Raw genomic sequence first — 24262 nt, 5'->3', positions numbered from 1 at the left:
AACCTTGCTTGTGTGATACCTCATATTCGCTAAACTTCAAACACACTTTAACGACTACAAATCACACTTGAGGTTTTTTAGGAAGAAGATTAAGCATGGAAAACTTGGAAAATTTGTAGTTTAAAATTGAGTGGAAACCCCTCTATTTATAACCAACAAATAGTAGTATGAACAAATGTTTTTGTGCCTTATCAGAAAAGTCACAATCCTTCAATGTGAAAAGTTGTCTGCATTTAATATAATATAATATAAAATATAGAAGATATACTAAATTGAGTGTTTTGATTGAGAGTATTATAGTAATTTAACATTCAAGTTAGGGAGTTATGCTTTTAAGATAGTAAGTGTATAGAAGATGGATATAGATAGATAGATATAGATATTAGATATATACAGATTAGTTAATTCACAAATTAATGCTTAAACTTTCCTGAACTTTATTAGTGGCTAGCTTGTCTTAATTTATTTCCTTGTTTCCTTTGTTATCAGAAAGCTTGTGGTTCCTCACACTACTCACGTTCCTAAGTTTGCATGGAATATCTTACATATAGTTTATCTTTATGTATTTACCAAGGTGATTCCTCAAATCTAACTCTTTTCCTAGCTTTTACTAAGCCAAAATGACCAGATCAGTTGGCTCTTCTCAACAGGAAAGAGCCATCAGTCATATCAGCAAGAATAAGTCATACCATGCTAAACAACATCCTAAGACAAGTTATTCATTCTCCATCTATCTCCTCATCATCCAAGTTGTGCCATTTTTTCATTCTTTTCCAAATCCAATCTGTACAAACCCCACCTTCCTCATCTCCATTACCATCATGGGTTTTGCTGAATCAAAGGCAAAAATTCATCATCAACACAACTCCAAGCACATCAACTTTCAATAATCTCACCAAAGCATTAATGGGTGCCAAGAAATTACTCCGTGAATCAGTCACATTTCTTCCTCTGAAAGACTTACGTTACTCCTCCACAGCTCAACAAGGACACACATGGTTCATGAGTTCAATGTATGACACACATGAAAAAGGTGAAGTCCAATACCAAAGATTCCCTTCAAATGCATCCAAAGGTAGAGTTTTGTGTCTTAAAGGTAATGACACTCATGATGGCTCATGGAATTCATATGCACTAGCATGGCCTGAATTTTTACCTTTCAATTCCACTTTAAAGAAAGGTGTCACGTTTGTGTTATACAATCACTATAATTATGATAAAATTTGGCATGGCTTGTCAGCTATGGCACCATTTGTAGCATGGCATATCAAGAATCAATGTTCACTTACTCCCACTAGATGGATTTTGTACCATTGGGGTGAAGTTAGGATTAAAATGGGACCTTGGTTGAAATCTTTAATGGAAGCTACTTTTGGGGAACCAATTCATATTGAAAATATTAGTAATAATGCTGCTTGTTTTGAGGATGCTGTGGTGATGAGACATAATGAAGGGGGCATATCTAGACAAAAAAAGGATTGAAGTATATGATTTTCTAAGGTTTAAGGCCAGAATTTATTGTAATGTGAGCTTGGAGTCGGAGGTTAACACGCCAGTGATCGGAATGACAATGTTCATGAGAGTTAATAATGGACCAAGATCTTTCAAGAATGAATCTGCTGTCATTGGAATTTTTGACAAGGAATGTAAAAAGATGGAAGGCTGCCACTTCATACTTTGTTACTCCAACGATCTCAATTTCTGTTAACAGGTAACTATTTATCATTTTGGAAATTTAAGACAAAATTACTTAGCTTTTTCTACTTTATTCTTGGTAGATTTTTTTTTTTTGAAGATTACAAAACACACATAAATAAAGTAAATATTCTATAAAGAAAGATTATATATATATATATCAATTAAGGGTAAAATAGCCAAAAGTTCTCCTAATTAATATTAAAATTGCGTAAACTTTTCCGAATTAAGTCTTATTCCTTTGGGTATTTTTACTAGGAAATAGCATAAATATACCAACCAAAGATAAAATTGGCAAAAAACAATCCACTTTGTTATTATTAGGAAGCTCCAACTTAATTTGACAAAAAATATAGCCAAATGTCATGACCCGCCACTTGATAATGAAGACGGGGGAAAGATCTAGAGTCTTGGAGAGGTTAATAGAAGGCTCTAGAATGTCCAAGAGAATTCTAGAAGAAGGTAGAGGAATCTAGAGTCTTGGAGAGGTTAATAGAAGGCTCTAGAATGTTCAAGAGAAATCTTGAAGAAGGTAGAAGAACCTAGAGTCTTTGAGAGGTTAGTGGAAGACTCTAGATTCTTGTAGAAACTTGTAGAGAAGTCTTGAAAAACTTGGAATTCTCTAGAGTGTAACGAGAGTTCTAGAGTAGGGACTTCTTTGTAAATATGGGAGGACTTGTATAGTAATTTTTATTTACACTTAAGCCCTTAGGAGTAGTATAAATAGAAGGGGCCATTCATTTGTAAACCATCCAGAAATCAAGCAAACAAGCATTCTTCCAAAGCAATACAAAAGCCTTCTTCATAAAAGCTCTCTTGTCTTCTTATAATCTAGCATTCGCTTAGCGATCTAGTCATAAAAGCTTACTTGAGCTTGCAAGATCGTGAAAGATTCGTGAGTAAGTTGTCAAGTGCCGCACGGAAGTCTTAGCGTGAAGTCTAAGTCCGTGACAACGTGGTATCAGAGCGAGGTTCTACTAAGGGATATGGCAAGTGAGGGAGACATCAACGCCACTACCGCCACCAACGTCAAGCAAGATGTTGGAAGGAAGCACCGCAAGGGAAAAAAAACTCTAAGAGAAATGAGGAGGTGCCGCTGGAGCCTACACCAAGCGAGGCCCTAACATCCTACTCACCCTCGGCCACTGAGGTGAGTGACGATGAGCGAGACGAGGAGCCCGTGGACGTCACACCCAGCATGGAGTGGATTGCAAGGGTGGATACTGCCCGGCAAGCAGTGGAGATATTAGGCAAGCGCTTGAACAAGGTCGACGGCAAGTTCAAGTCTCTAGAGGAGTTCACCCTTGAGGAGAACGACAACATCCGGAAGGAGTTGGAGGTGCGCAAGGCTGCCGAGTACGAGATGAAGGAGGTGATTACTTCCTTGGAGTGTCAGCTCATGGATGCACTAAGCACGATGGAGACTATGAAGGCCGAGATAGCAACACTCAAAGGAGACATAGATGCCGGGAGATGCATGACGTCCAGTGCGGACCGGGAGGCCAAGATTGAGGCTCCCAAGCCACCTATGTTCAAAGGTGCCCGTGATGCACAAGAGGTGGAGAATTTCCTTTGGCACTTGGAGAATTACTTCAAGTGTAACAAAGTGAAGAGCGATAAGACGAGGATCAACACGGTCGTGCTATACCTCTCGGAGATGGCCATGTTGTGGTGGAAGCGCAAGGAGTCCGAAATCGGGAAGGGTCTATGCACCATCAACACCTGGGAATAGTTCCGAAATGAGTTCAAGAAGGCCTTCTTCCCCAACAATGTCATCTATGAGGCTAAACGCAAGTTTTGGGAATTGAAGCAAACGGGTAGCATACGGGCCTATGTGAAGGAGTTCACTACTCTCACACTTCAGATTCCCAACCTCACGGATGAAGACATGCTCTTCCACTTCATGGATGGACTACAGAGTTGGGCCAAGACAGAGTTGGAGCGTCGCCAAGTCAGCACCATCGATGAAGCCATCACACAAGCCGAAGCTTTGACAGACTTCAGGCATGACAAGCATGACCGAGAAAGAGGTGACGAGATGAGAGGTAGTCATGACCAAGGTGGGGGAGATTGTGAAGAGAAACAACCTCATCCCAAAAACTGTGACTACCATAAGTCCGATGGTAAGAAGGCTGGACGACAAGGCGATGCCGACAGAAAGGCACAGAATGCGAAGGGGAATGGATGCTACATATGTGGAGGGCCGCATGGCTATGCAAGGTGTCCTGAACTGAAGAACCTTGGTGCCATCCTACGGGAATGGAAGGAGAAAGATTCACAAGGGCAAGAGCAAGGTTCAGACACAACGCAATTGGGCCTGATTGGACTATGTGGAGCTATCGCAAAGCAATCAGGAAAGCCGAAGGAGTACGACGCACAATATGTTGACATCATGATCAATGGACGACCCGCTCGTGCAATGGTTGACACAGGTGCAGAGGCCAACATAATGACCAAGTCAGCAGCTATGAAGTTGGGGCTAAGTTACAGTCCAAGTGACGCCTGCCTCAGGACGGTTAATGCACCCCTTACACCTGTGTGCGGAGTCGCTCAAAGAGTAGACATCATATTGGGCAAGTGGCGAGGTAAGACCAACTTTATTGTCGCTCCCTTAGATATCTTTGATAGTGTCCTTGGGCAGGAGTTCTTCCAGCGATGCCATACGGTGATCGACCCCTACCTCCAATAACTCGTGGTTATGGAGCAAGAGGGATCATGTATGGTGCCCCTAGTCAAGGTGCCGAAGACGGAAGGACCAACCCAACTTTTGGCCATACAGCTTGAGAAGGGCCTAGAGGTGGGAGTACCGACGTTCATAGACACCATTGCGAGTTTGAGTAAAGACAATGGTGCTAGAGAGGCATTGCCACCTTACATGAAGAAGGGCGTGATGCCAAAGAAGTTGCCAAGATAGTTGCCTCTAAAATGCCAAAAAGAACGGAGGCCAGTATTGACTGAACCAAGCAGGAATAGGGACAACAGTCCGCTGCCATTTTCCTCGTCCACTAGAAGGGACAATCTCTGGAAGAGGCCATATAAGAATGGCATGAAGACTTGTGGCAGTTTCAAGACTAAGTCTGGAGGCTTTTGTAGCAGTAGTGCGCCGAGGTCGTCGCCATATCAGGTGGGGGAGAGTGTCATGACCCGCCACTTGATAATGAAGACGGGGGAAAGATCTAGAGTCTTGGAGAGGTTAATAGAAGGCTCTAGAATGTCCAAGAGAATTCTAGAAGAAGGTAGAGGAATCTAGAGTCTTGGAGAGGTTAATAGAAGGCTCTAGAATGTTCAAGAGAAATCTTGAAGAAGGTAGAAGAACCTAGAGTCTTGGAGAGGTTAGTGGAAGACTCTAGATTCTTGTAGAAACTTGTAGAGAAGTCTTGAAAAACTTGGAATTCTCTAGAGTGTAACGAGAGTTCTAGAGTAGGGACTTCTTTGTAAATATGGGAGGACTTGTATAGTAATTTTTATTTACACTTAAGCCCCTTAGGAGTAGTATAAATAGAAGGGGCCATTCATTTGTAAACCATCCAGAAATCAAGCAAATAAGCATTCTTCCAAAGCAATACAAAAGCCTTCTTCATAAAAGCTCTCTTGTCTTCTTATAATCTAGCATTCCCTTAGCGATCTAGTCATAAAGGCTTACTTGAGCCTGCAAGATCGTGAAAGATTCGTGAGTAAGTTGTCAAGTGCCGCACGAAAGTCTTAGCGTGAAGTCTAAGTCCGTGACACAAAGCACCAAAAAGAAAACTCAATCCTACATTTCTTTTCAAAATTGTCAAGTGTGAATCTCTCACCTTTGTATATATCCCGTCGTCGTCAGTGTGGCGACTTCAACAATAAATCAAACCCTACTTTTAGTAATCCATGGCAATAGAGAGACGCGTGGATGAAAATGCTTGTCATCATCGTCGTTCTCGTACGTACACCATTCACTAACTGTTCGTAAATCCTAGGTAGATGAGGTTGAAGCAGAGCAGACTATGTCGATAAGAACGGGTCAATTTGGGACGATTTTGACATCATGAAAATCTCCAAGGCAGGTTTCAGGCTTGAGTATGCCCCCCCGGATGTACTAGGTAACTCTCTCGTTATTGATATACAATTAGAAGATTTTCAAAGTAGCACGATCTAATTCAAAAATTAGTGAAATTGAAGGTTAGCAGTAGTATGTTATGTCCTTTTGAAGTAATCACAGGTTTCATTCAGACATTTTGGTCTAAGCTAGGGATAAACAAGATTTCAATATGGAAGAATGGTATAATTCTTGTAAGGTTTGATGCAACAGGTGTAAAGAATGAAGTACTACATGGTGGTATTTACCACTTTGACAAGAAGTTATTTATTATCAAGGCTCTTGGGGTCTGGATTTGAAGTTTACCAGGGAGGAACTCTACATAATACCCATTAGATTTAGTTTCATGGGTTGAACTTTTAAGTATTGGAGTGTTAAAGGGTTGAGTAAAATTGGGATCTTAGTTCGGAAGCCATTGATGGTGGACTATAATATTGAGAACAAAATTGGTTTGAATTGTGCAAGATTGCTAGTAAAGGTTGGAGTGGATGCCAATCTTCCAGAACCATCTATTTTAGAAATGAAAAAGGTGATTTAGTCGAACAGAAGGTTTCCTATGATTGGAAACCTACCTTGTGTAAATGCTGCTAAAAATACGGGCACTCTAAGAATGTGTGCAGGAATAATAAACCTCTTCAAGCTTCTCAGGGGCATAGTCACCAAGCTCAGGTGAAGATTAGATAGTCTTGAAGGTAATCAGGTCTAAGCAGTGACCATAATCATTGGACTAGTTTTTCTAGCACAAGGATTTAAGCATGTTATTGCCCAAGTACAAGTAGAACACGAGGTGTAAAATTAAATACTCAGCTAACAAAGCAAATAATGAGGCTAGATACAGTTAAAGATATGAGACTGATTTAGTTGAACTTTGGATTACCCCTTTGAATACTGGGAAACCAAATAAGCAGAAGCAACAACAACTAGTGGGAAAGAATACATATCAAGCATTGACAATTCCAAGCACATTTAGGAGTGTAAAATAATCAGTGGAGGGAAATGGAGAGGCCATCAGGTGCTTGAACCTATCCATGGCTAAGTTCTTATGTTGGAATGTTATGGGTTTAAATGGTCTCAGTAAGTAAAAAGAGGTTAAGCTCCTTTGTAATGAATGAAATGGAGGATTGGTTGGACTTTGGAGAACAAAACTAAATGCAATAGACCGTCACAAGTAGCAGAGAAATATTTGGTGGTCGGGAATATGTTTCAAACTTGGCAGATCACTACAATGGAAGAGTAGGGATAACATGGAGACCTTACTATTACCACATTACATCATTGATAATCACAACTTAGGTCTAATTAAACGTGTAAGGTTATATATATATATTTGACTAAACCTCTACCATCATTTGACTTCTTAAAAATCACCTTTCGTTTAAATCATACCTTCCATCTAAATCATTTTAATTTGATATCAGAGCGAGAAATTTCTGGAACAGGATATGTGTAGACCCTTCAAAAATAATTTAGCTTTACTTACAGCCCCAATGTATTAAAGGTTTTTCACCAATTATCTCCATTTCATCTAATATTGCTATTATGCTGTCTAAATCCTTAGGATTTTTTATTGTTTCTATTGTATTTATTCCTTTTTGAAAATTATAGAATTCAGTTTCTATATTTATTAGAGTGTAATCTTTTTCTACATCTTCTAAATATGATTGGTTTAAATAATCTTCATACAGGTTTTGTAAAGAGAAACTACCTTTATCACCACATTCTTCACAATATGACGTTGTACTCTTTTTGGGAGTTGTTATGTCTTTAATTTGAGATCTTCCTTTTGTAGGAGGGTTTATAGTTTGTACTGGAGTATAAGTTGTATTTCTGAATAACATTATTCCATCTCTAGAAAATAAACAACTTCCATTATTTTGTATAAGGAAATATAATCCTATCACTAGATCTATTTTAATGTCTAAATCTTTTGCCAATATTTTATACATATTGTATGTAGGCTTGTAAAATTCATTACATGTATTAATAAAGCTTATTTGGGCTTTTTCTATACAATGAAGGTAGAAGACAACTTTGGGAGTCACTTGTACATCTTAGCACGTCATGTAATAGGCCATGGTTGGTACTTGGTGATTTCAACTCTATACTCCAAATGGAAGACGAAATTGGGGGGAATCCAGTGCATAGTCTTAGCTTGTGGACTTGAGAAATGTATAAACACATGTGAGGTGTTGGAACTAACTCAACAAGGACAAAGGTACACTTCAAATGATAAACATAGAGACCAGATAGCATTTTCAAAAATTAATTGGATTCTTATGAATAGAGCTTGGTTGGACACAATGTTTGAATGTGAGGCCATCTTCCTACCATAAGGAATAAATGATCACTAAACTAGTTGTGGTGTCTTTAGTTACATCTAATGACAGGACTAGAAGACCCTTTAAATATTATAATATAGGGCACAACATCCATTGTTTGGGGAGGCTATACCAGAACTTCGAGGCTGCACAGTTTAGGGTGAAAAATCTTTAAGGTGGTGAAGAGATTAAAGTTGTTGAAGAAAGTCTTAAGGGGGCCCAATATATAATACTTCAGAAATATTTTGATTCAGGTAGAGGAGGATAGAGCTGCTCTACTCTAGGCTCAAACTCTATTGGAGTGTGACCCTTTGGATATTGGGTTGTAGTGACAAGAGATAAAAGTGTGTCAGAAATTTAGAAGGTTTTCTTATCAAGCTGAGATGTTCTTACAACAAAGAAGTAAAGCTAACTGGGTGAGACTAAGAGATGACAACACTAGGTACTTTTTTCAGCCATAAAGCATAGAATATTTCAGCAAGCCATTACTTTTGATAATAAAAGATAGAGACCGAAATTGGCAGAAAAAATTTGCATCTGTAGCACAAATGTTTGTGGAATATTATGAAGAAATACTTGGTAAGAAGACATATGATATATACTGAAAGCATTTGAAGGATTTCTAAGAAACGGACCTGTTGTGTTTCACAACAATTGGATCTCATGAAGTCCTTTGCTAGAAAGGAAGTTAAAACTACTATGTTTCACATAAATAGCAATAAAAGTCCCTAATGGATTTGGTAGTGGATTTGTCAAAACTACTTGGAGTGTAGTAGGATAGGATGTTATCGAGAGACCGAGACTGTCTTGGATTTTTTCAACAATGAAAAGTTGCAGGTTCAACTTAATGTTACAAATATAGCCTTGATATCCAAAGTAAGTAATCTTGAACAGGATAGCCAATTCAAACCCATTGCATGTTTTAATGTTGTATGCCTAAAAATTACATGTGCCAGATTGAAGGATGCTGTGAATTATATAGTGGCTGATAACCAAGCTGCCTTTGTCCAAGGGAGGTTCATGTACTCATTTGTCATGACTTACTAAGGCATTATGGTAAAAAAAACGTCACCAAGGTATTTGATGAAGTTAGACTTGAGGAAATTATATGTCATGGTTAGTTGAAAGTTTGAGAAAAAGGCTTTGTATTGGGTATGATTTTTTCAGTTAATAATAACTTAAGTAATCTCAAAAACATTTTCAATTACTATAAATGGGGTGGGACATGAACTTTTTGAAGAAAGAAGAGGTATAATGCAAAGGGATCCTGTGTCACCTTTGATGTTTGTCCTAGTGATGGAGTACATAACTAGAATGATGAAATGTATGAATAATCTGCCCAATTTTAAATTTCATTCAATGTATAAGCAACTGAAACTTACTCATTTGATTTTTGTTGATGGCCTTATGATCTTTTGCAAGGCAAAACCATCATTAGTAGCCAGTATAATGGAGGATCTTCAACACTTTAGTAGGGTCACTGGATTGGTTACCAATATGGATTAATCCAATGTGTTTGTAGCAGGGGTGGATAAAACGACTAAGGAAGAAACACTGTAATTAAATGGCTTCTCTTTGAAGTTTAAACACATGTCCTATTAGGTACTTTGGCTTACCACTTTCTTCTAAGAAATGGATCAAGGTGGAATGTTATCAACTGGTGTAGAAAATTAATAGTAGAATCAACACAACCTATGCCAAGCGATTATCATAGGCCGAAAGACTATACATTATTATCTATATTATTTTCAATTCATAACTTTTGAGAGTTAATTTTTATCTTATCTCAGAGAATACTCTTAAGTATATGGATAAAATATGCAGGTAATATCTATGGAGGGAAATTGAAAGATAAAACAAAATTGCTTTTGTTGCCTCGTCCCAAGTAGGCCTTTCTAAGAAAGTTGATGGTTTAAACGTTAAATCATGTAGGTCATGAAACATTGCATCCATTGGTGATCTCTTATGTCAATTGGCTGAGAAACAAGATTCTTTATTGGTGAATGGGTGCATGGTTTTTATATGAATAATGAAGCAGGATTTTTGGGAACATCAAGTCCTAGTTGACAGCAGTGGGTACTTAAAAAAGATCAACTCTCTTAAGGAGCTTATGAAGAATTCGTACAATCATGCACATACAATTTGACTCAAGGGGGCATATACTCTATAACAAGGAGCTACAATACGCTAATAGGTTATAACACTAGACTGAGAGTGAATAGCCTTACTTGGAATGTTGTTGCTCTGCCTAAACATATATTCATTTTATGGCTAGCTTTTTCAGACAGACTTCTCACGAATGAAAGATTGAGTAAGTTGCACATTTTAGTTGAGGATGAATATTGTTGTTTGTGCTCTGACCAAGCTTTAGGGACTTCCTTCCATCTTTTGTCTACTTCTCCATGGGTGAAAGCAGTAAATCATGAGTTGAATTATTGACCGGTATTTGTATATGCTTGAGGAATGTTAGAACAGTGGTTCAGTGGAATCTAAGGAGAAAGTGGTAGAAATTTCATAAAGAGATGGCGACAACTGTTTATGGAGCAGATCTTTACCACACTTGGAAGGCAAGGAATTGAAAATTGTTTAGGAACTCACATTTACAGATAGATATAACAGTGACAATGATTAAGAAGGATATTGTAGATATATTAGAGTTACTCAAACTATCAAAGAGATTCCATAGGTGTACTACATTGATTAGTCATTTGATTATGTAACTAGCTTTGTTTTTTGTCGAAGACCTGACTCTTTTTCTCTGCACCCTTCTGAAAGTTGGTAGAGAGATTAGGTGCTCTACAGGCGTTTTGTTGTTGGTTAGTCGTAATTTCACAATGATTACCAAAAAACAAATCTTTGTTATTGTGATTTATTTTGATTGGGTGATATTGCTCTTTGTTGAAAACATCTTAAGAAGCTTGAATATCAATTTTGAAGGTGTTTTGAGATAATTTGAGGTGAATTTGAGCCGCGTTTTTATTTTAAGACGACTCCATTCATGTATCCCAGGTACACCTGGGTAAAAGACCCTATATATCATTTATATTTTTCTGTATATTGGTTGTATCTCATGTATATCATGTATACATTAAAATTTATTTGTGATATATACTGATACACAAGATATACAATATGATATACACATATCATAATAGCGTTTTTTAAGTTTGAATATTAACCCCAAACCTATTCAAATCACCTTCATTCTTTCTCCAATTTTGTATATAATCTCTTCCATCAACCAGACTCACTCAAAAAACATAGAAAATGTATTTTTAGATGAGAAAGTAGAGTCAATCATGAACACAAAATATATTAGAGAACGAGACTTTTCCCACTTCTTATTTTTTGGGGATTTAGAGAACTACCTTGAGAGTTTTAGGAGTTATTGAGTGAAATTTGGGTGAGAAAGAAAAGCTTTTATAGTAATGATAAACATGATTCACAAATAGTTGTTCTAAATATTTTGTTCAAATAATTCTAGATAATATGACACTTTTTTATAAAGTTTCTGTTGTTCTTAACAAATTTTATAACTGTTGTATATTAATTGGTTGAATATTGATTTAATGTTTATAGATGAGGATAATGAGTTTAACAGACATACTAATATCTCCACACGTTGCACAATTAACAAACATGTTCCTCATGAACAAAAAGAGCAGTGTGTTAGAGTTTTTCCCCAAAGGGTGGCTCAAAGTAGCAGGTGTAGGCCAATATGTGTATCAATGGATAGCTAGTTGGTCAGGGATGAAACATGAAGGAGCATGGTGTGATCCTGATGGAGATCCCTGCCCTTACTCCGATGATGATAAGCGTTGCATGCCTATTTATAAAAATGAAAAACTTGGATACAATAAGACCTATTTTTCTGAATGGAGTAGACGTGTTTTTAATGAGGTGAGAATAAGGAAGAAGGAAGAATTAGCCTCAAAAAAGAGTTCACATGTTACTTCTGCTGGTTGTTACTATTCTTAACTTCGTTCCTCTTTTAGGTCCAACTTTTATTTGAATGATTTTGCACCATGCCAAGTATATCGAGTGAGCTTCCCTTTTTATGCTGTCACCTTTAACTTTATAAACATCTTTCTTTTATGTTATCAAATGCTTTTTTATTTATCAATACTCATCCTAATTTATTCAAGGTTAATTAACTATTGCCTTAATTTTATTGTATAATAACATGAAGTTTGAGGAAGAGACTTGATAGATTAATCTATAACTCTGTCTGGTCTGATTCCATCTCTAACGCCTTAGTGACTCATTTGTCCAGAACCAACTTTGACCATGCTCTCTTTCTTGTCAAAATAACAAATGACACCACACTTTACATAAGATATTTCAAATTCCTTAACTTCTGGACTGATCAACTAGACTATCTCAAGACTATTTTAAAAAGTTGGGAAGAAAAATATATCTTTGATAACCCAATGTACATACTTCATCAAAAAATCAAAAGGGTGAGTAAATATCTCAACAAGTGGTCCAAACAAAATTTTAGGGATATTTATGAGACTCCAAAAAAAATTGAACCAAAAATCAGAATACTTGAGGATAATTGTTTCTAGATGCAAGCCTGGATTCACTAGATATCTCAAAATTCATGATAGTATCTTGAGACAAAATGCTAGAACTAAATAGTTTAAAGAAAGGGATACCAACACTACATATTTCCACAATATTATCAATGAAAGAAGGAGGTTGAATATCTCCAAATAAATGAATGAACATGATTAGTGGATTGAAGGAAATGATAGCATTGATGAATCTGCTGTCAGACATTTCCAAAATATGTTTATGCAAGATACCTATCATTCCAATTTTGATGCTCTAGATTGTATTGAGAGATGTATAACTGAAGATGATAAACATTATGTTGGTAGCTACCCCATTATGCAGGAGACTAAAGATTTGCATCTTTTCAATTGACAAAGATAATGCTTCAGGTTCTAATGGACTGAGTGGACATTTTTATCAAAGTGCTTGGACCATCATATGCTATGATTTCCATAGAGTAGTAGAGTCTTTCTTTCAGGGTGCTAAACTTCCTAAATTTCTCATACACATTTGCCTGGTTTATGATTCCCAAGATTTACCACCACAGAAGTTTGTTGATCTGAGACCTATTAGCCTTTGCCATGTCTCTAGTAAATTCATTTTCAAAATTCTCAACAACAGAATCTCCAACATACTCCCCAAGATCATCTCCGAGAATCAATCTGGTTTTATCAAAGGGAGAGGAATTTCTAAAAAAATATCGTCCTAGCACATGAAATTATAAATGATATTAAGAAGCATGTTAGGGGAGGAAATATTGTGCTAAAATTAGATATAGTCAAAGCTTATGATAGAGTCTCTTGGAATTTCCTATGTCAGGCTCTAAAGAGATTCGGTGTCTCTGAGTGGTGGACTCAGTTGATCTACAATTTCATATCCAGTAACTGGTAATATGTTATTGTCGATGGGAGAAGATATGGATTTTTTAAGTCTAGTAGAGGATTGAGACAAGGAGATCCAGTGTTTCCCTCCTTATTTATCATTAGTGCTGAATCGCTCACTAAAATATTGAATAACTTATATGATAAAGAAGGCTACAAGGGATTATATATGAACACTAGCGGACCCCAAGGATAAATTACTTATCCTTTGCATATGATACTATCATTTTTTGTAATGGGAGCAAGAAACCTCTTGAAATGATGTTTAAAACTCTGAAAGTCTATGAGGAAGTTTCTGAAAAACTACTCAATAAGGACAAGAGTTGCTTTGCCGTGGCCAATAACACTAAAGCTACCACTATTAATAGGCTCAAGAACGTTATATGCATGAAGCATCAAATATTTCCTATCAAATACCTCGACAACCCTCTTATCATAGGGAAAAAAGGTTTCCCACTACTCAGACATGGTAAGCAAGACCATCAACAAGATTAGAGGTTGGCAGACTAAATTTCTGTCCACTAGTGGAAGAGCAATTTTGATTAGACAGGTACTCCTTGCTCTTCCAATTCATCTTGCAACTACCAACTGCCCTCCTCCCCCCAAAGTATCATTGAGCTAATAAAGAAGTACATTGTCAGAGTTTTTTGGACTGGTCAATACACTAGTAGTAAGTATCACTAGACTTCTTGGAATAACCTGTGCTACCCTTATGATGAAGGTAGAACAAATTTCAGAAACCTTGAAAACACTTTCCATGTTTTTCAAAAAAAAACAATGGTGGAACCTTATAACCACAAATTCTCTATAAAGGGATCTCATAAAAGCCAAATACTTCAACATTATGCACCTTATCATGGCTAAATAGAGTAGAGGACAACCTCAAAGTAGAAAATCCCTTTGTACATTAAAGAAGAGGTGGATAATAACATAAGGTGGATCATTGGGAGAAGAGATGTGGATTTTTTATATGACAACTGAACTAACATCGGCCTTTTATATTTGTTTCTTGTAAATGAGCCCTATCAACATATCAGTATCAAAGATGTCTACAACGATGAAATGTGGGATTGGGACAAATTGCAGAATCAACCTTATGTAGATTCTAAAGATAAGATTATAGAGCTCAATATTATATTGCATAGTAGCAGAAGAGACAAAGCCATCTGAATCCCTAACACCATTGGGAATTTCACTATTAATTCCTTTGGAACATTAACAGAGGAACAACTATAACAGTTTTATCAAAAACATCTGGCATGAAGATATTCCCCTTAAAATCTCCTTCCTCAATTGGAGAGTTATTAGAGATAAACTTTCTACCAATGAAAGAGTCTCCAGATTTGGAATCCAAGTTGACCTTAACTGCTATTGTTGTAAAAACAACAATATGGATCATATCATAGAAGACACTAATCATCTTCTCTGTCAAGGTGACTATGCTAAAAGAATTTGAAGTGTTTTTTACAGAATCTATGTAAATTAATCACACCAGCAGGAGCTACAAGATGATGTTGCTTAGTCGGTTGAACTACAAGTCCCCTAACATCTTTGTGACCTATATAACCAAAATACTTCCTCTTATAATAGTGTGGGAGATATGGAAAGCAAGATGCAGTAGAAAGTTTGAAATTTTGAGAGTATCCTTTTGTTAGAACCAAGACTAAATGTTTTAAATACACTAGCGCAGGTTCTAAAAAGGAAGTTTAAAAGAGATAACCTAGGAGAGGAATGTGGTGCAATCTGCAGGGCTTGTGAAGCAAACATGGAGTAGAGAGTTTCAAGAGCTATCACATGGAACAAGCCTGCCCTTCACACTATTAAGTTGAATAGTGATGAAAGTTGTCTACATGATATATGTGGAGGAGGGGAGTGGTTAGAAACAACAAAGGAAGAATTATTTTTGCTTACTCAATACCTCTTGGACTAGGAACATCTAACATGGCAGAGGCAACTTCAATTAGGAGTGGCAAAATCAAACCCAACCCATCCAACCCAGCCCAACCCATTTAAATTTGGGTTGGTTATTGACCCGCCCATTCATTAGCTCAACTCTTTTCAACCCATAAAAAATTGGGTTGATATGTAACCCAAATTGGCTCATGAGAAATCTTGTTAAAATATTTTTAATTTTTTTTTCAATTTGATATGTTATATATAGCCATAATAAAAATAATAATTTTATTAGGTACTAAAATAGTTTAAAATAAAAATAAAATAATCAAGCTTAGTAAAAATTGGGTTGGGTTGGGTTGGGTCTTGACCCGTAGTGTAACCCCGTACCTAACCCATTTTAACCCAACCCATTTTGACCCAAAATAATTTGGGTTAGGTTGGGTTGGGTCTTGATCCAATTGTTGTCTTAACCCATTATGATCCGTCCAAACTTGATCCAATCCACCCGATTGCCACCCCTAACTTCAATGTTGTTTGGCATAAAACGGTGTCTAAATAATGAACATAATGTGATCATTGGAGAAAATGACTCTCTCCTCATTACCAAATGCATGGGAATGGAATGTGCCTAGGAGGATTCTACACATCATCAATGAAATCTACGAGTTAGTTGAAGAGCATGGATATGAAATCAATAATTGTTTTTGAGAATTCAATAGACCTGCTGATAAATTGGCAAGCATGAGCTATAATTTTGAGTCAATCCAGGTCTTCAACTCTCATGCTGAGCTTCCCAATCAAGTAAAGAGGCTGGTTAATATGGACAGATGGGACATACACTCTTTTAGGATCAAAAGGAACAAACCATCCCATATCATCTATGATCCTCCATAAGTTTTGTTTATAGTCACATTTTTTACTAAGTTTAGCTTAGTAAACTCCTCTCAATAATGATGTACAAAGTTTGGTTTGTCAAACTCAAATTGTAAATTTTTGCACATCAATAATCAATAGAGGTTTTGAAAAAAAATATGAAGTTTGCTATTTAATGATTGAATTGACTGATTTTAGGAATGTTTCAACCTTAACATGGACCATAAATTATAATTCAAATAGAGTGTTGAAATTAGTATGAATCAACCTTGGTGATTAGAATTTGTTTTATTGATTTCTGATGATTTTTAAGTATATGAGCAATGATAAAGTTACCTATTGCTAGTTAGGACCGTCTTAATAAGTTTGGGAGCCTAAAATCAAACTTTATAAATAGGTCTTTTTTTAATTGATATGTATAAATTGAATAACTACAACATACCAGTGTAATCCTACAAATGAGTTCTGGAGAGGATAGGATCTACGTGAATCTTATGAAGTAAGTATCTAAATAATGTAAAAATATAATAAAAAATTAGAATAATAAAATTTATCCCAAAAATTTGAAAAGTTTATATAATGACATTGAAATAGTAGTGTGGTGCATCTGATAAGTTGATATAATAATATAAAAATAGCGTTGATTTGTTGCAGTGGTTGAAATTGTAAGAAGACACCAAAAATAAATTTGATCTTTTTATAAACTCACCACAATAGATTTTACATAATGTAGAGGGTTTGACATGTTGAAAGACTTTAGAATATTCAATAATGAGAGAATTAAAATAGTGAAAGGGGAATAAAAAAAGTAAATATAATAATAATATGTGTTAATAATAATCGTTACGATATAAATGAGGCAACAAATTAGGTAGTCATGTAACAAAGGTGTAATAACCCTCGAGGTCATTTCCGTGTTCTTGCATACTTTTACTGGTTTTTCCTTTTCCGTAGCTATCTTTAAGCATCTGTAAGGTGATGGGATGGATGGAATGTTTCTTGAGGAGGTAAGGTGAGTTTCGAATGAGTTTGATCATTTTTTAGGCCTAAGGCTTGAAAGAGTTGACTTTAGTCAACACCTGAAGATTCTAACATCGGATGAAGATTTCGTCAGTTCCATCAACTCCGGGAGGGCCATTTTGATCTAGTGTGATGATTGGTTCTGGTTTCGGGGCTTTCATCTTGAGTTTGTGCAATTAGGCATTTTAACTTTGAAGTTTTAGCCAACTTTTGACTTCGATCAATATTTTTGGAAAATGTACTCGTATTGAAATTTTGCCAGCGCAATTAGCTATGGAATTCCAAGTTTTTTCTAGAACAACCTTTGGTTCGATTCCTGAGGCTTTCAGGATGAGTTTGCGGTTTTTAGCATTTGTTTGGTTTTCTTTATAAGTGTTGACTTTGGTCAACATTATGACAAGACGACCTTTGTTGGTCGTTTCATCGATTATGTTGATTCTGAAATGTTATTTACAAGTGATTTTCACTTTTTATTTGCATTGTTTTGACCCAAATGAATTTCTAGGGCTTGTTCAAAGTTTTGGGACACTTAGCTCTTTTTTTAGTTTCTGGTGCCATGGCTTTAGCGACCAAGAGTTGGCTTTTTTCATAGTCGCGTTAGTGACCAAGGGTTGGCTTTTGTTGTAGTCGTTTTAGCGACCAAGGGTTAGCTTTTGTGGTAGCCTCTTTAGCAATCAAGGGTTGGCTTTTGCGATGGGCATCAAGGGAGTAGGCATCATTAGAGCAATCGTCTCATCGCTTTAGCGACCTTAACGTCGATTTAGCGATAGGCGCCTTATGAGCGGGGGGTCGCGAAAGCGACCAAATGTTGGCTAAAGTAATGGTCGACTTAGTGACCATTTGTCGATTTTAGCGAAAAACGCTGGGATTTAATTCCCATTCTTCCTCATTTCTTTAGAAAAGAAAACCCATTGAAGTGGAGCTCAGACCAAGGTGAACTTGCTCAATTCTTGACCAATTCAAGTGATTCAAAGGTGATTTTCTTCCTTTCCTTTTCCTAAACATGAAAGCTTCAATTCCTTGATTCAACTAGATTTTTGACCTAAATTTTCTTGTTCTTCATTCTTTAAAGTAAGGTTTTTGGACCATTTGAGGTTCGAATTAAACTCCGTTCTTATCAAAATTTTGGGCATGTGATCCTCACTCCGAGAAGAGCATACTGATGGTTTTAGTTTTGTAATTTTGTAATGTCGTTCAAGGGTCAATTGTTGACCTAATTTCGATTCTAATTTCATAATTGTAATATGGGTATCATTGGATCCGTTTTGACTTGCTCGTTGTGTTCTTGATAGCATAGTAGTAGTTCGAGGCTCTCTGAAAGGAAAAAAGTGCTCGAGTAGTGTTCGTTTGCGATTTTCGGCCTTGAGGTAGGTTATGATTTCTCTTTCTTTAGACTTGAATTAGTTAGATTAGTTATATTTTAGTAGTATTGCATGATTAGGTTGGAACTTTGGTTTTTTTAGGCGTTAATGATCTTTGGATAGTAATGTTCATAATTTGGATTAGTTAGTGTAGACTTAGTCAGAGGGGCCTTAGCTTTGGTGATCCTTTTATTGTGTTAGTAGAGTATTTAGACCGTGCTCTTAGGTGAAGTGAAACTTAGGATATCGTGTGTTTTGCTTGATTTCTTCGTTGGTTCTTGTGTGGTACTTTTAAGCTTTTAATTCCTTATTGATGTTATTGTGTGGTATTTTCCTATTATTTTATCAATGTAGCTGGACGTTATTAGGACCTAATTCGACTCTATAACATAACCTAAACCCCTAATTTCATTCATTCTACCACAATCCTTTTATTCAAACAATTCTCTCTCTACAAAGGCTCTCAAAAAACCCCATTGAAGAACTTCAAGCAATTCTCTCAAGCTCTCCATCAAAAGTCCAATTTTCTTCCAATTTCTTTGGTCTTCCCACTTAAGGTATGTGGGTACTTAATCCTAGGGTACTTTCACCTATGGAGCCCTACCAACTCTCCACTTTTTGATAAATTAAAGTATGTATGAATTATGGATTTTGTGATCTCTATTTCAATTGCATGAAATATAATTCTATTTATGATTATGAATCTATTTTTATATATAGTGATGATTATTACATTGAATTGAGGAGTTCTTTATAATTTTTTCTACATTTATTTTAGGGTTCATGATATGAATTTTGGGTATTTTCAATAATATTTCCAATTGATATTATCTTTATGAATTATGTATGGGTTGATAGCAAGTATATGATCATCATGTTTCCAATCAAATTTCATGATTTCCAAGTCGATTGATCATGTATTCATATTTTATCCTAATTTCAAGTATAGGCTATGATCATGAATTTCAAGTATGAAAGAAAGTTTATGTCAAGAGGTAACTGAGGATCCTTAAATGGTGACCTAGGGACCTAATGCTATTTTTCATGCAAGCTTATGAAAGAAAAGGGATGACTTAGGATCCTTAAATGGTGATCTAAATCCTAATGATATTTCTTATGATGATATGATGTATGAAATTGAGCTATTCTATGAATTATGAACTTTATGAACAAGCTTATGAATATATGTTAAGTATGATTTATGATATGTATTCCGTGGAATTTGACTTAGCACCGAATGAGGCTTGAGGTGGGAGCTCGACCTACGGGTTCCTCATATAAAGTCTCTTGCCTCATAACTATGTGACACCGTAGGTTTTCCTTATGGCCTAGCTAGTGGATTCAATATAGCACATGTTCATGACCCACCTAGTGGGGTAGAGTTCTACCTTGGCAAGTAGGGCTCTCTTTTCCTCGATGTACGGGTAGACATTGGGATTTAATGATATAGCTCGCATGGTCTTATTGTCGGTTACAGTTCTATCCTACATATGTATACTCTGTTTATGTACTCCTTATGATTTCACTTATGCCTTTCAAATGCTTTGATCAACTATGGTTTTATCATGACTCTACTTCTTATCTTATATGGCATGTACGTAATTTGGTCATTGCATCTCATGTTTTGTATTGCATAGCATGCCTGCATACTTAGTACATTCAAACGTACTAACGCAAACTATGCCTACATTTTATCATAATGTCGGGGTTGATGAGCATATCCACCCTACACGTGGTTAGAGTGGAGTTTCTACTTCCGGTATTGGTGAGTCCTCATTTGTTGAGGGCCGGATTATGGTTTCTTCCCTTCATTTCAAAGACTTTGGTTATGTTAAATTGAGGGAGAGCTAGAGACATGTCTTAGCCCCCGCCCATATTGACTATGTAGAGGCTTGTTGGACATAAATGTAGAAGTCTATGTTGTCTTGATTCTTTTGAGTATATGCTATATCTTTTGGACTTTTTATGAGTTTCTACTTATTGTTTACCTTATGTATGCTTAAGATATGCTAAGAGTCTTGATTGGGGTTTCTTCGGGAATCCTAATCGCCGTGTCACGGCTAGGCCCTACTCCGAGTCGTGACACATGCTACACTTGTGCTGGTTTTTTTGATGCATCTCTCAATATGAGCCACCCTCTGTGAGCATTGGATCTCCCTAGGATGTAACAGACTTGGATCGTGGTGAGCTCTCGGCGTTCAGAGACTTGCTGTTTTCCTTCTTTTGTACTACTTGTATATTTTTTATTTTGACTAGTCAGTTCTCTTGTACATTTAGCTTTTCTGTACTTAGTACCTCATGTATAGGTGACACCAGGTCCGAAAATTTGGTCATGTGTCAGTTTGTCTTTTTGATCACTTTTGGGGCCCTTTGTACATTTTGTATCGTACTGCAAATGTATGATATGGCCCGTTCCTTGTATAAGATATTCGTGTCTTCCTCTTATTGCTATTATGATTATTATAATTTGATTTAGTGTCTTCCACAAGTTACCTTTTGGGATTTAGCTTGCCTACTTAAGGGTGTGGTAGGCGTCATCATGATCCAATTTTGGATCGTTACAAAAGGATGCTATAATTAACTAAACGCCTCAATTATTACAACGATCCCTATATTAAATAAGATAAAAAGTTATTATATTTTCTACCCAATTTTTTTTCAATACATGAGATTTGTTTTTAACGATACAAACACAACATAGGTCTTTAGGAAAAAGTGGGAGGGGCAAAAACTCGGGGCCCCAAATGATTATTTTAGTGGTCTTGTGATCGAGCCAGTCTGGTTAGTAAAAAAAATAATAAATATTCCGTAAAATTAATCGAGGTGGGCAAATTAATTCGAACACCACGATTATCACAAAAAGGTGAAGTAAACTACACATTTAATCAATGAAAAAGACTTCATATGTCGGTAACGAAAGTATAAATGATGAGTCTATACATTTATTTTTTGCATTATAGTGGTTCTGTTCCAACATAAGTAAATATTGCCTCTCTCCTTGATTCTCTTTATGATTTTTTCAAGTAGATTATTTGAATTTAATCACCTTGACCATCAAAAGATACTTTGTATTGTAGAGTTTCCTTTGTATTTTTAAATCTCTGTATCTTGTTTAAAAGAGTACTCAACCTGCATCCTACTATTTAAGTTTGATATCATCCAATTGACCATCAAAAATATAACAGAGTTGTAATGAATGAGATTCCCCCCCCCCCACCCCCCCCCCCCCCCAATAAAAGATCTCTGATTCGAACTTGAGAAGGAAGAAGTTTCTAATAAATAGCTGGCCGAAAGAGATTATAAGCATTTGAAATATTTAACATTCGATTGTACATTCAAGCAAAGTCAGTCGCGACAAGTGATGTTAACTAATTACATTTTTTTGAACAGCTTTACCGACTCAAGTGCTCAATTATCTGAGTTAAACTTGTTATGGGTCTTGCGCCCAATTCAATTCTAAAAATTAGCTCAAGATGTGATAATTGCCCAAGATCATATAAGGAATCCAGATTTTCCTCATCTCACCAATATTGGACACAACAAAACACGCCTAACAGTCTACATTCTTGATAGACCCAGCTGCGCCAGGGAAAAGAATAGAAGAAGCATCTGACTACTTCATGCATGCTCCACTTAGCTCGGGGGGATATAGCTCAGCTGAACTTTCTTACTTATGCGATGAGGAGCTTACTTAGTATTGAAATCGAGTTGGCAGAAAGTACCGAAAGTCGGCCGCCCCTTCTTTTGCCCTCTCTCCTGCCCTTTACCTCGGCCCGGGAAGGGGAGAGTGGCCGAGTGGTCAAAAGCGCTGACATTTAAATCGGAAATCCCTGCTTTTGCCAGCATGACAGCAAGCACGGACTGGGAGAACCGGGAAAAGTAGTAGCCTAGGAGGATGGCCTCGGGCCCTGCCTCTCTTTTCCAACGATCAGAATTCGAACACGCCGCGTTTTACTGGGAACGATTTTGCACTTCTCAACAAATACCATCTGTTTTATTATTCTAAGCGGGTATTCATGGCCTTCACCCCCCGCCCGGAAATAGAGAATCAAGAATTTGATTCAAAAAGTCGAAAAAAGTAAGTTAATCACAAGGATGATAAATTATACAAAGACAATCCTAGACAGGGTTCTTTATATTATCACCACACGTTCTTGATATTCTGTTTTAATAGGATCGTATTTGCTTTGTTGGAGTAAAAACAGACCTCATTGGTAACCTCTAACATTAATCTCCATTTTCATATTAGGCAAGGCAGGTTTTTGGAAGACTTGGAGCTGGCAATTGGCATCACTATCATATATTCCATTGGTTTGACATTTCTTGTGTCACACCATTCTCCAGCAATTAGCACGTGCAAATGTGGCCTGCCAAACCATCACTCCAATCATCCCACATCTTCTTTTCTTACAAGATATAGCTTAATTATTCTCTTGTCCAATTCTCAATAATTCACTTTCCAATTCGACTAGTCTAATTAACAAGTTCAGCTCATGACTTATTATATCTAAAATATGCTAAAATAAAAAGGGAAAAGCCATAAATATTCTTGAAGTTGTATCGAAAAGTTAGTTACACACTTTAATTATTGAGGCAATCCATTACACCCCTATACTACTCAAAAGTGTATTTATTTACTCCTTCCTACACCCAAGATCAAGCGCGTTTCCGACACTATTTCCTAGCGTGTCAATCGCGATTTTTTATTTTTTATTTAGTTAAAATCGTCCTTCAACAATACTTTCTTGGAACTCAATGTTATAATCCACACCCGACCCTAATTTTCACCCAAAAAAGTGAAGAACTCTAAATTTTTTCAAAGCATAAATTTGAAGCCCCAAATTGAAGTTCAAGCTCAGTTCTTTTATAGGGGAATCAAAGGCAACTTTTTATTCCTTTCTCTTTTTTCATTTTAATTCAATCCTCTTTTTTCCATTTTGATTTGTTTCTATCCTTTCGGTAAATTTTTTGAATTTTTTGGTATCGAGTTGCTGTAGTGTTTTTTTATTTTTATTGAAGGTGCTATAATGGCTCGGAAGATCATTAATTGGAAGAGGTGCATGCAAACATGGGTATAAGCCAAATGTATTTGTAAATACCAAATGAGAATAAACAACACTAAAAAGCATTTCCTTAAATCTTTAGAAGCTTCAAGATTCCAATCAACAACAAAAAATCTCCTAATTCCACAAACTATTTTTCCAATCTCAGCCACTACATGTAAGAACACCAGCTAAAAATACCCCTTTGATAATAAATTAAGAAACCCCAAACCATAAATTTAGATTCCAAACAATGCTATAAATGTGAGGAGGAGAAATAGAGTGCTTTTTGAAGAGTGAAAAGAATGGAGAATGAAGCTAAATGTAGAAAAAGGGCAAAATTGAATTTGGGTTTATAGGAAATTGAATTCTTTAGCAATGAAAAATATTTTAACGGATATGGGTCAAAAGAATCGGATCTGGGTTCATTTAATATGTGCAGCACTGGGGGACCGAGTGACTCTCACTCACCACATAATATTTGGGGTTAGGGGTGTACATGGACCGAATTGGTTCGGATTTTTTACAAACCAAACGAAACCATTTG

The 24262-nt window shown here is 36.4% G+C and overlaps 1 pseudogene; it reads left to right on the top strand.

Moving 5' to 3' along the window:
• The first annotated feature begins 451 nt into the window (after positions 1–451).
• LOC129876832 (uncharacterized) lies at positions 452–12063 on the top strand (annotated as a pseudogene).
• Positions 12064–24262: the final 12199 nt, after the last annotated feature.

This window comes from Solanum dulcamara, chromosome 12 (assembly GCF_947179165.1).
Source record: "Solanum dulcamara chromosome 12, daSolDulc1.2, whole genome shotgun sequence".
Taxonomy (NCBI): domain Eukaryota; kingdom Viridiplantae; phylum Streptophyta; class Magnoliopsida; order Solanales; family Solanaceae; genus Solanum; species Solanum dulcamara.
Note: the sequence above shows the minus strand (reverse complement) of the source record. Positions and strands in the feature narration are given on the sequence as shown.